The 12,201-nt window shown below is 39.6% G+C and overlaps 1 long non-coding RNA gene across 1 annotated transcript; it reads right to left on the bottom strand.

Annotated features, from left to right (window-relative positions):
* Positions 1 to 10,384: 10,384 nt before the first annotated feature.
* On the bottom strand, positions 10,385 to 11,138 carry LOC146556293 (uncharacterized). Its single transcript, XR_014888937.1, has 3 exons — positions 10,975 to 11,138; positions 10,840 to 10,896; positions 10,385 to 10,407 (listed from the first exon to the last, which is right to left on the bottom strand). It is a non-coding gene; the product is annotated as an uncharacterized LOC146556293 (long non-coding RNA).
* Between the last annotated feature and the right edge of the window lie 1,063 nt (positions 11,139 to 12,201).

Here is a 12,201-nt window from a genome sequence, read left to right as displayed (position 1 = left end):
TTACTTAAAAATGGTAAGTTGGATACAGGTCTGTAGTTATTAAAATCATTACAATCCAAATTGCTCTTCTTCAGAAGGGGCCTCACCACCGCCGTTTTAAAGGCAGCAGGGAAGACACCCAACTGAAGAGAGCAATTCATCATGTATAAAAGCTCAGCCTCAAAAAATCCATAAAGTGTTTTAAAGAGTGAAGAAGGGATTGGATCTAAAAGACATGTGGTGGGTCTCACTGTGGAGAAAACTTTCTGAAGGTTCTCAGCATTAACCAGGACAAAGCTGTCCAGTGTCTCCTCAGCTACAATCGAGCCCTCAGATGTGTTTACAAACATATCGCGATTAGATAAAATATCAGATCTGGTGGCGCTGATTTTTCCCCTGAAGTGGTCTGCAAACTGCTCACAGAGCGAGTCTGTGGGGGTTCTTTGGGAGCTGTTAAAATCAGGGTTAAATAAATGATCCATGGTGGAAAAGAGGACCTTGGGATTATTTTTGTTATTACTGATTATTTTGGCGAAGTATGAATTTCTTGAATTCCTTAATGTATTATTGTACATTTTAAGTTGCTCGGAAAATATTTGATGGTTGATAGTATTTTTATTTTTCCTCCATCTCCTTTCTGCTGCCCTGCAATTTCTTTTGAGTTTTTTGACTTCTTCGTTTCTCCAGGGTGATACATGTTTTACGTTAATCTGTTTGGTGGTGAGTGGAGCAACGGAGTCAAGGCTTTTCTTCAGTTTGCTGTTGAAATGATTAAAAATCAAATCACAGGGTGCAGGTAAAATCACAGGGGGGCATTCGTCTAAAGCCCTGGTAAAATTTGCAGCCACTTCAGAGGCTAGATAGCGCCGCCTCACAGTTCGCACCGAGGTCTCCCGCTGAATAAAACCGGTGATGTTAAAAAACACACAGTAGTGGTCAGAGACAGCCCAGTCAACAACAGAGGACACGCTGGTGGACAGCCCATGGGTGATGACCAGGTCCAGAGTGTGTCCTCTGTTGTGAGTCGGCTGTGTGACGTGCTGGGTAAAATCCAAACAGTGAAGAATGTTTAAGAATTCTTTTGATGCAGGGTCAGAAGGATTATCTATGTGCAGGTTAAAATCACCGGTTAAAATTATCATATTATATTTTGAATGTATGTTTGTTAAAAATTCTGAGAATTCCTTGATAAAAGCAGCGCTGTCTTTAGGTGGTCTATAAATTGTGACAGATAAAACTGGAGGGCTGCTGAAAACAATAGCATGGAATTCAAAAGTGGTAAAATGATCAAATAAAATTTGTTTGGAGGTGAGTGTGTTGTTGGCTAAAGATGCAGTCCCACCACCTCTCTTACCACTTCTAATAGAAAAAGAGAAATTAAAATTTGGTGGGGAGGCCTCAGTGAGAACAACTGGTGCATCCGAACCCAGCCATGTTTCAGTTAAAAATAAACAGTCAAGTTTATTATCTAAAATTAAATCATTAATAATAAAAGACTTGTTCAACAGAGAGCGGACATTTAAAAGTGCCATACTGCCAGGTGGATTTTTGACAATAGAGTTGAATGGATGTTGATATTTTTGAAGAGGCCGGAGGTTATTAATGTCTTTGGAGTTACTGGATTTATGATAATTCTGTTGCTCTCTGTTTGTGATTATGACGGGTATTGTGTTGACTGTGGGAAAGAGAGGTCCGAGTCCAGAGTTTTGTGTATTACTGTTAAAAGTGGAACAAATATAGGAGCTGGGACCATGGGAACATCAGTCAGTGGCAGACAGATCTGCAGGTAATGTCAATTTGGGGTAGTGACAGGGCGATGTGCGGGAGTGCTGTACGCCAAATGCCAAATTGGCGGACAGCAAATGGCGTCCTCAGGCGTTGAGGTGGAGCCCGTCTGCCCCAAAAAGATGCCTCCTCTCCCAGAAGGCATCAAAATTGTTAATAAAACCCACTCCGTGGGAGACACAGGCGGAGGAAAGCCAGGTGTTAAGGCTGAGCAGCCGGCTGAAACGGCCTATCCCTCTGCCACAGGTGTGGGTGGGCCCGGAGATAAAAGCACTCACCTGCAACTGACCAAGGAGGCTGAAGAGTTGGAGGAAGTCCAACTTCAGCAGCTCAGATTGCTGTTCGGGGATGTCATTGGTGCCGATGTGGATGATGAGCCGGTTAACCTGTGGGTGGGATGCCAGAATGTTGGGAATTCTGTCCACTATGTCAACAACAGTGGCTCCCGGGAACGACAGCGTGAGCGCCCCCCTCATCCGCACGTTCCTGACGATGGAATCCCCGAGGACCAGCGTGGAGAGACGAGGTACCACCGGGGGTTGCTGGTATCCCCCTAAAATAGCTAAAACTAAAAACAAACTAAAAACTAGTTTGTTTTAAAGAAGTCCAGACGCTTTTCTTTGCAAGCTCCTTTGAAAACTAAAAACTACTTCCAAAAACATTGAGCTTTGATATTAATGAATTTTTTGGGTTCATTGAGAACATGGTTGTTGTTCAATAATACAATTATTCCTCAAAAATACAACTTGCCTAATAATTCTGCACTCCCTGTAGTTGACATAGCATTGTGTTGCTATATGATCTTAAATTGGTCATATGATTGGTTTACCATGGCTACTTCTTCCTCAGCCAATCAGCGTGGGGGAAGTGAATCAAACCGGAGCCCTTAGAGCTGGAGGGTAGTGCAGATTGTACAGAGTTGGCCAAACAAAACAGACTCCAGCTACTTATGTTATTGCCAGATCAGACCATATGGAGGTTATGTTTTTCCAGCCAGGAATAACCTAAGATGAGGGGTTTGTCAGGCGAGAAGAAGGTGAAGAAGGAGATGGATTCACAGTGGCAGACGAGACTAAACAAATGGGCCAATATTATGCAGCGGACTGCTGCATAATATTGGCAAACACCAGTTTGTGCAGTGGTAGGAATGGGAGGTTCCATGGAGTCAGAGGCCTACATGGTTGAGTAATTTGTAATCAATGAGGTTCTGTTCAGCACGGGATCAAGGAGAGCAGAAACAAACCCAAGCATGGAAATCCTCTCTCTCCTCTGGAGTCAAGCACAAATGCTCGATTTGCATGTGCTGCAGCTCTAAAGAGGAACAGGAGGACACTGAAACTGAAACAATAGCTGGAGATGAGATAGTTGGGGCAGACGGGCTAAAAGAATTCTACCAAGGTCTTAGAACTCTTTTCTGCCTCCCTGTCTCCCAGCCAGTTGTTGATTGTGATGGGAGAGAGATTAGCTCCTCAAATATAAAGCCTGGAGAAATACTGTGTAAAGCATAATCTGGCCAGCCTGCCTCAGTGGCATTGGTGTGAAACTCAACTTAAAACTCACCTACTCAGCAGTTTCCCTGGTGGAGATTAAGCAATTTTTTTGGCTGAACTGAATCTCAGACACAGGATGAGCAAATGCGCTTCAGGAAAACATCATATGGAGAGGTAGAAATGAACAAAACCTTAACAAGCCTCGGCCCATGACAGTGCTCTTTCCCTTAATAAATTGCTTACATGGAACAGCTGAGTGGCATCACTGGGGAAACATTGTCCTGACTTACAGGAGAATGTTTCGGGTGTGTGAAAAATAGTGTCACATAATACTGTGCCAGAAACCATGAAGTTCGCATTGGGAAATAACTGGGTGGTGGCTTTACGTGAGTCAGACTGGGATTGGGCCATAGCTGGTGGATCCTATGCAGAGGCAAGGGGTTACACTAGAATACATCTCTTGAACTAAAGCGGGTAGTTCCTCCTGCTTATCAATGATAGTTTGCCATTTCTTATCTAGGACCTGGAGAGCCTGTTTAAAAATTATGGTACGTGTTGGGTCCGCTTGGTTTATCCCTTGCCAGATTATATTATCAAGGCTGTGCAGCCAAGTGTGCAGGTTGGACCCAAAAGCAGACACAATAGACTGAAAATTCCAAACAGTGAAACGTTTATTGAAGACAGTGATCTCAGGGATAGGGGATAGGGGATAGGGGCAGGGACACAGCGAAACAGACACAGGGAGACAAAGTTTAGCACAGGAAAGGTTAGGAAGATTACATAATAAACATGGAAAATTTTTTTAATTAGAATCTTACTTTTATTGTCATGTTTCTGCATAGACAACACTGCCTTGAGTTTCCACCCAGGAACTATGTCTTGTTTTATGCCTTGTCAACACAACGGTATGTTGCTATTTTTTATTTTTTATTTTTTGCCTGTCCCGTTCAGCACTGAAGCAATCAGAATTGTTGTCTGAAGGCCAAGAAAGATGCCCAATGGATATATTATTCCTTTTTTTTTTTTTTGCCTGTCCCATTTGGTTATGGATATATTTTTCCAAGTGGATCATTATGGCTTTGCCAAACTGGTCAACTTGATATTTATTCATTTTAACTTTTAGTTATTACAACTATTTGATAGAGGGTGTGGGGAGTGTTACAGGTTCAAATATTGAGGGTGAGCACAAAAACAACAGAAGAGTTAAGTCAAACGATGATTTTTAATGAACACACGCATGGAGAGATGAACACTGCACACACCAGCATCGATCTCCGCCAAATGATACACAAGCAGTTGTTTTTATAACATCAGGGTATTATTTATGACGCCCCCTCATGCTTCAAAGCAGATACAAGGCCTATCTCCCCTCACCACACTCCCTGCCGGTGACTGATGCCCTCAGGGGTCGGTGCATTGGTGGTTCTTGGTGTCCGGGGCTGGGCACTCAGGTATGTACCAGCTCACTCCCGGTGGCTACCTGGCGGGGCCTGGCACCTGTTGCTCGGTCAGGCCTCCTCCTACTTAAACATAAACAATGAATGTCAAAATATAAGAAAACTCAAAAACACTGGACAGGACAGGACTGTTTCTCCAAATAATTTTTGGCTCTGTGAAAATAGTGCACTGTGTAAAAACAATGGGTGTAATTGACAAACAGCACAATACTCATTTACCCTCTGGGATAATATCTGATAATCGCATGGCCAATTTAAGATGAACAAGTAGAAAGCAGGAACCTCGCTGATTCTCCGCTGTCAGTAACTTTGACAGTTTGATTAACTCCACCAAATTAATAGATTGAAGCCAACTTAATGAGGCATCAAAACATGTCGTGGACACATCTTACTGTAAATAACACTAAGATTTTTTATATATTGTATCATTATGTGATAATGACACTTTTAAACTAAGCAGAATAATATAAAAGCAAAATTGTTCCTATTCACATTTATTATATTTGAGTGTACTGAGTGTCATCTCAATACATATTCGGGATTCAAGTATTCATTTTAGTTGGCTATTGCAGAGCACAGTCTGCTAGCAATGATTGTTGCTGGGTATGGGGGAGGGTTAGGGTTAACACCAGAGGCGGAGGGAGACACTTGATACACCCGGGGTAGTATGCATGTGGGATTGGTGGGGGGGGGGGGGGGGGGGGTGTTAGAAATGACTGAAAGAATAATAGGCTCTGTTTTGAGTTTTGTTCAAAAGTTATGCAAAAGTTATGCAGGCTTGTTGTGCAAACAAGCCTGCATAACTTAATAAATATGGAATTTGAAAAATAACAAACCTAAAAAGAAACTCTAGGTACGAGATACATGAGTACCTATGATACGGTGATACTTTTGGTAAACAACCATTTGACTAACATGTCTGTCTCACCTGGCTCTTGTTCCCTCTCTGTTCTGTCCTCGTTCTCCATCTCCCTCTCTCTCCCTCTCTGTTCCTCTCTCTCCCTCTTTGTGCTGACAATCAAGCCAAACACCAACATCATAGAGTTGAAACCAGATATTTACAAACTCTTCAGATAAAAACACAAACACTTTTTTAATTGTAACATAAAATCAGGCTAAATGTTTATTTTTTTTAGGTTGATAAATATAAAAAGCACATTTGTTAACTTTAAGAGTAAAGAGAGAAACTATCTGTATTTCTTAATTGTAAATGGCACCAAATTGTATTCAAAATTGAGCCACACTTATGGAGCTCCACAGTTCTTTTCCTGGTGTTTTGGTTGATATCTCTTGATTTTCCTATGTCAAAGAAACAGGCTCTGTGTTTTGCCTTATATGCATCCACAGGTGTGCCACCAGTTTACTCACATGGACTCTACTAACCTATCAGAAGCTTCTTCAGCTCAGAATGGAATCGTCTGGAGTTTTCTTATTAATTAACAATAAACTTAGTGTATATGTACTCCTAAATTTGATGAAAGTGATAAAAAACATAGACAGCTCTCTTTATTCTGACATGTAACTAATTCAAAAGATATTTCAATATTTATTTATCCAAAACAAAACAAGTTTACTCTAAATTGATGTTGTACAGTAAAAAAATGTTCTTGTTTTATGTTTTCCATAAAGTGTATGTAAATATCTGGTTTCAACTGTGAATATCCTGCTGTGTATTGAAATTCCTCTTGTTTTGCATAGAAATATACTGAACAACATACAAAGCATAATATATAAAATAACATCTACCTGAGTGTTTTCTTTGAAAGAAGCCCCTTATGTCCATTCTTGTATTCTGAAACCAATTTATTTAGCCGTGGAGGGTAACAACTGAAAATATGAAATAAACACAAATGTAAGCTAAGACTCTCTAAAGAAACAACATTGTTGTTGTTCGGCTTTTCATTTCGCCATTTGTTGATTCACTTGAAGAACAAGTAATGTAATATGGGTCAAGTGATCAGTTTGATATCAATCTTTCGTGATACACTGTCATATTTACATTGTTTGTACAGTATGAATGATTTGCTTTGGTACCTGGTCAAACTTCAGTTCTCCTCTGTCTGCCTGGCTCCACTTCTCCAACAGCAAACTCGCAGGCAGCAGCTCCCCACAACCGAGATGACAGACCTTGCCGACCGTACATACAATACACAAACATCACATTGGGGAGACAGGTCAGGCTAGGTAGCAAGGAAAAAAACATCAAAATGCGTAACACAAAAGGATAATACAGGAATGCACAGATATTAACACACCATAGCACAATAAACACAGACAAGCAACAAGTGTTCCAGTGTGTACATCTGATCTGGGACCGCTGCAATCTTCGACTGCGCCTCCAGCTGACCCGATGTCCACATCAGAGGGGAGGTAAGCGTTGGAGGTGGCGTTGGATCCGGGGTAGGGAGGGTGATGTGTCAGCGAGTGCTTATCAGTATCAGTATATGTATGTGTGTGCGTGTCCATAGTTCAGCTGAGACCGCGTCCTTCGCCCTGCCAGGCCCTGCCAGGCCCTGCCAGTGTGCACTATGTGCTTCAAATATTGTGTGTAGTTTTTGTTTTATACAGTTGTCAGCCAGGCATCTAACTATGAAAAAATTACACTCCAAAAGACCCTGAGCTTCTGAAAAAACAACCCGGGCTTAAGCCCAGTAAGCCACCCCGCCACTGGTTAGCACATGTGATAACTTTGACTTCAGAAGGTAAAACTTGTTCAAAATCTGTGCTTGAATCACATCTTGTTTATTTAAAATCCATTATACTAGTTTACACCATAGTCAGGTACGCTTCGAAGGCTACTCTTTAAATCTCCTATTTCTGATAATTAATACCAAACTTTTTAATACAAGGCAAGTTTAATTGCTCTCTTAGGCCAAAAGACAAAATGGCTTGTTGACCACTTTATCCTTTTGACAGTTACGTCTGTGATAGTTACAACTTAGTGACACATTGTGGAGGCCATTGAAATAATAAATTCTCTCCTTCTCTCTCTTCTCTCTGGTGTGAAGACCCAAAGGTACTGGATGTTTGTTGTGATATACTACATTAGATCAGGTTCACGGATCCTGCTAATGACAGTGATACATGGGAAAACATCCCAAAAGTCCTTCATAGTAGCTACTGTGAGATAATTAGTTGTTTAGAGACTGGCTGTAGTCAGGCCACTCCTGTGAGGCTTGGCCTGTTGTTTTACACAGTGCAGGTGGGATGCAAGCTCACTAATGATACTCATTACAGTAACCTTATATCACCTATGGACTGTCAACTTAATTTCTGTCACCTAATCCTGAAGTAAAATTGCATAAACATACAGTTGGAACTTACTTTTTTCTTCTAAGACCACACACACACACACACACACGGGTCTATGTGGTATGGAGGGACTATCCTACGTCAATCCGCCCGGTGGTGGTTTAAGTGGACTACCCTTTTCAAAGGACTTAGAGCCAAGGGAGTGAGGTTAAAGTGTTCGAAAAAATCTGAAAAAAATTTGGGTCACTTCAGACCTCATACACTCCCTATAGAAGTCTAGATACACTGATACACACCAACCAGACTCTATTGTGTTTTCTGGAGACATTGTCCACTTGACAACAATGTGTTTTATGAGGTCCAAAAAAACAATATTGGGTCTTTAAAGGGACAATGATGTAATATTTAAATAGCTCATCATTACCATAAATACACATCTGACAGGACACAGGATTACTGGAACATCATTTTATTAGTGTTCTTGGATCTGAACATTAATTTTAACCATAAATAAAAAAAGAAATCTATGGACAAAAATGCCCACGCTTCCCACAGAAATATAAAAATATAGAAAACAGAAAAATTAAAAACATTTAAAATGAATTTTAATAGTTTAAAGGTAAATATTAAGGGGAGAAAATATGCATTTATAATTTTTTATTTTAAATATAACCCGTCAAAAAAAAAACCCTAAATAAATTAAATGTAAAAATTATGAAATACAAACTGCTTCTGTATTTAACAAGAACTTTTTTTTTTTCTTTAAACAGAACATCAGTGTTAACAACAATTGGCAATCTGACCAAGATGTAAAACCACATCTGGCTAAACAGTTATTTTAGTTCATTTTTTTTCTGCCTTCTTGCAGTTAATCCTCTGTTTCTTACAAAATCTCTTATGTTTTGAACTGTTCTTCCTGCCAACACCGGATCTTCTACCAATTTGCAATGACTGCATTCATTTTTGGTGGCTAGTTTCCCTTCGTTTATGTGGTCTTTAAAATGCCTCATCACTGCAGCAACCTCAGCCTTGGACCACATGTTTTTGGGAGCTCTTCGGGAATTGTTGTTGCTCGTTGTTGTTTGATGTTTCTCAAGTACTTAAACTCATACTGTTCGCAGATGACACCAACATATTTTTCAGTAGCGATGATTATACTGATCTTGTAATGACTGTAAACAGGGAGCTAAAATTAATAAAAAAATGGATGGACATAAATAAATTATCATTAAATATAAATAAAACTAAAGCAATGTTTTTTGGTAATTTAAAATATAATATAGAATTACCAATTATCATTGAAGGTGTACCAATTGATAATGTGAGTGAAAACAAATTTTTGGGAGTTATAATTGATAACAAAATTTCATGGAAACCCCACGTCAGACACATAAAAACCAAAATTTCCAGAAGCCTCGCAGTTTTGAACAAAGTGAAACAATTCCTTGATAAAGATGCACTTCGTACTCTGTACTGTACCCTGGTTCTTCCATATCTTACATATTGTGTGGAAGTGTGGGGAAATACATATAAAAATACAACTAATCCATTAGTCACAGTACAGAAACGAGCACTGCGTATTATTCACAAGGCTGGTTATCTAGATCATACTCACAAATTCTTTCTTCAGGCAAAGTTACTTAAATTCCAGGATCTGGTTAATTACAATACATCCATAATTTTGTATAAAGCTTTTACTAAACTTTTACCGGCAAATTTACAAACTAGATTTGAAATTCGAGAAAAGGTTTATAATGTGAGAGGCTTTGGAGAATTCAAATTACCCAGAACTCGAACAACCCGTAAAGGCTTTTGTGTGTCTGTATGTGGTGTGAAAATCTGGAACAGTCTGAGTTTACAATTGAAACAATGCAAAAATATTCATAGATTTAAATTTCTCTACAAACAGTTGGTCTGGTCACAGTATACTCAATAATGGGTTTTAGTGTGCTCTGTAATGTCTGTCCTCTTACCATTGCTGGTATGGATTCCAAAATAAAAAATAAAAAAATAAAGTGTGCGTATGTATGTACATATATGTACTTGTGTGTGTAGATATATATGTATGTATATGTATGTGTGTCTGTTACTTGTAGTTATTACTGCCTGTTACCTGTGGTAATGCAATTTATAATTTATATATTCTGTATTCAGTTATGAAGGCTCTAATTGTTGGTTGCGAGCTGCCGCTTAGATGCTTGTATCTGCCCGGGGCTGTTGATGGGTCTGTATGCAATGATGGGCGTAGCTGTGGGAAGTTTATTGGTTTTTTTTGTTGATGAGTGAGTATAGGGGTGGGATTTAATAAGTTTTCTTCGTCCCACTCCTTTTTCAGGCAAGTTTTGTTTTTTGTTTTGTGTATTTTATGTTCAATATAGGTATTTGTTGTGCCTGAAAATGAATAAATAAATGAAATGAATTGTGGGATTGAGCAGCATTTTTCTCTGGAAGATATATAAAGTAGTAGTAGTTAAAACAAACAAAAAACCAAACAAAAAAAACAAAAAACATTTGCTTGTTAAAAGAATGGATGCTACCCTGTATTAACTTCTGAAATGTGTTGCTACCATCAATATCAAAACGAGCTAAAATTCTCTTTGAAAATTTATCAAATTTCTAAAATGAGACAACATTTAGTGTTCCGCTGTGAATAAAAGACTAAATAAAAAGTTGAATAAAAGTCTCTTGATGCATGCTCAATCATCCAGGTAAGTAAATCCCAAAATGTTGATTCTGTTAATCTGGACGTAGCGTTTTCAGTGGGAGAAACATTTTGTCACTCATCCAAGTGACTTTTTGCCACCACTCTGCAGTTTGCCATATGTTGCAAAGTGATGAAACAATAATACGCTTAGAGAACCAACTGCACCCCTTACCTTCAGAGGGAGCAGCAGTCTCACTTGCTGCAGGCATTGTGAGTGGTCCTTCATCTGCTGATTACACAATTTGATTAAGTTTTAATATTTGTAACAAACATTTTATCCACAGAAACCAAGCTAGTGGTAACTTACCACAATCTACAGTGTCTTGGAGCTGCGCTGTGTTTGTGGAATCAGCTACTGCATGTACAGGCTCACTGGTGCCACACGCCGACATTGTGAGTGCTGTGTCATCATCATCTGATTCACTCTCACTGTCCTTTGTTTCAGCATCACTTAATGCAATTTCATCTGAGAAATTGTGGGGGGGGGGGAAAACAAAACAAAAAAACAAACAAACACAACCCCCCCAAAAACCTCACATTAACAACAAGATATGACAAAATACAGAACAAATACTGGAAATTATAGTACATAGTTTTACTATTTAAGGCCACCACTCTGCAGTTTGCCAAATGTTGCAAAGTGATGAAACAATAGACTTCAAGAACCTTAAATCATGGACATTTAACAGAATGGTCTGTGCTTTTAGGTTTTAATTCTGTTGATAAAGCATAATATTCAACTACTGCCCTAATATTTGCTCCTTTCAATACAAACCTTCTATTTTGATCTCATCCAGTGATTTCCCCTGGATCTGGGAAAGATGTCCTTTTTCCAGTGTTAAAAGCAGTTTGGAAATCTTGGCCAGCTGTGTTGTGGGAACTGGTAATCTGTAGAATTCGCGGTGAACGCGGATATCATGACCCAGGAAATCTGCAACCTGATCAAGTTCGTTGTTTTTCAAATTAAGGACTTGTGAGAGTGTGGCAACATGTTTTCTGAGCTGTGTCGATCTTAGATACTCAGGCTGCTTTGCTCCACACTGGTGTGCATGAACACGCAAGGAGTCCATTCCTCTGTAATGACTCATTGATCGGGGTCTTGCAAAGAGGTAGATATTAGTGGCACAAATACCACAGTCAGGCCTCCTACTAACCAGTAGTGACAGAGCATCCAGCATGCTTGGTGTTAGCAGAACCGGAACATTTCTGTCCCTTTTCCCCATTATTTCTATTCTACAGAAATAGTTACAGAGTCTCTGTTCCATTTCTGAGAGCCCCATGGCAACATCTGTGTGGAGTGCTGTTTTGTCTCTTTCAAGAAAACTTTTGAGGCGCATCTTTGAAACCTCTCCAGAACGTCTTCGGTTGAACACAATGATTTGTGAGAGTGTAACTTGTGCAAGTTGGGCATAATTCTGAGCTGTGGCTTCGTTCTCCAAGCTGCAAAAGGCACTTTCTGCAGATTTTTGAAGGTAGTGATGGAGAATCCGAACATCTTCTGTAAAGGGCAATGTTGATGGCTTGTTAAACTTTG

The sequence above is a fragment of the Mchenga conophoros genome, linkage group LG16, assembly GCF_057382185.1.
Source record: "Mchenga conophoros isolate Kocher_MC1m ecotype Shallow Benthic linkage group LG16, M_conophoros_male_GT1.1, whole genome shotgun sequence".
Classification (NCBI taxonomy): domain Eukaryota; kingdom Metazoa; phylum Chordata; class Actinopteri; order Cichliformes; family Cichlidae; genus Mchenga; species Mchenga conophoros.
This window is presented reverse-complemented; position numbering and strand designations above follow the sequence as displayed.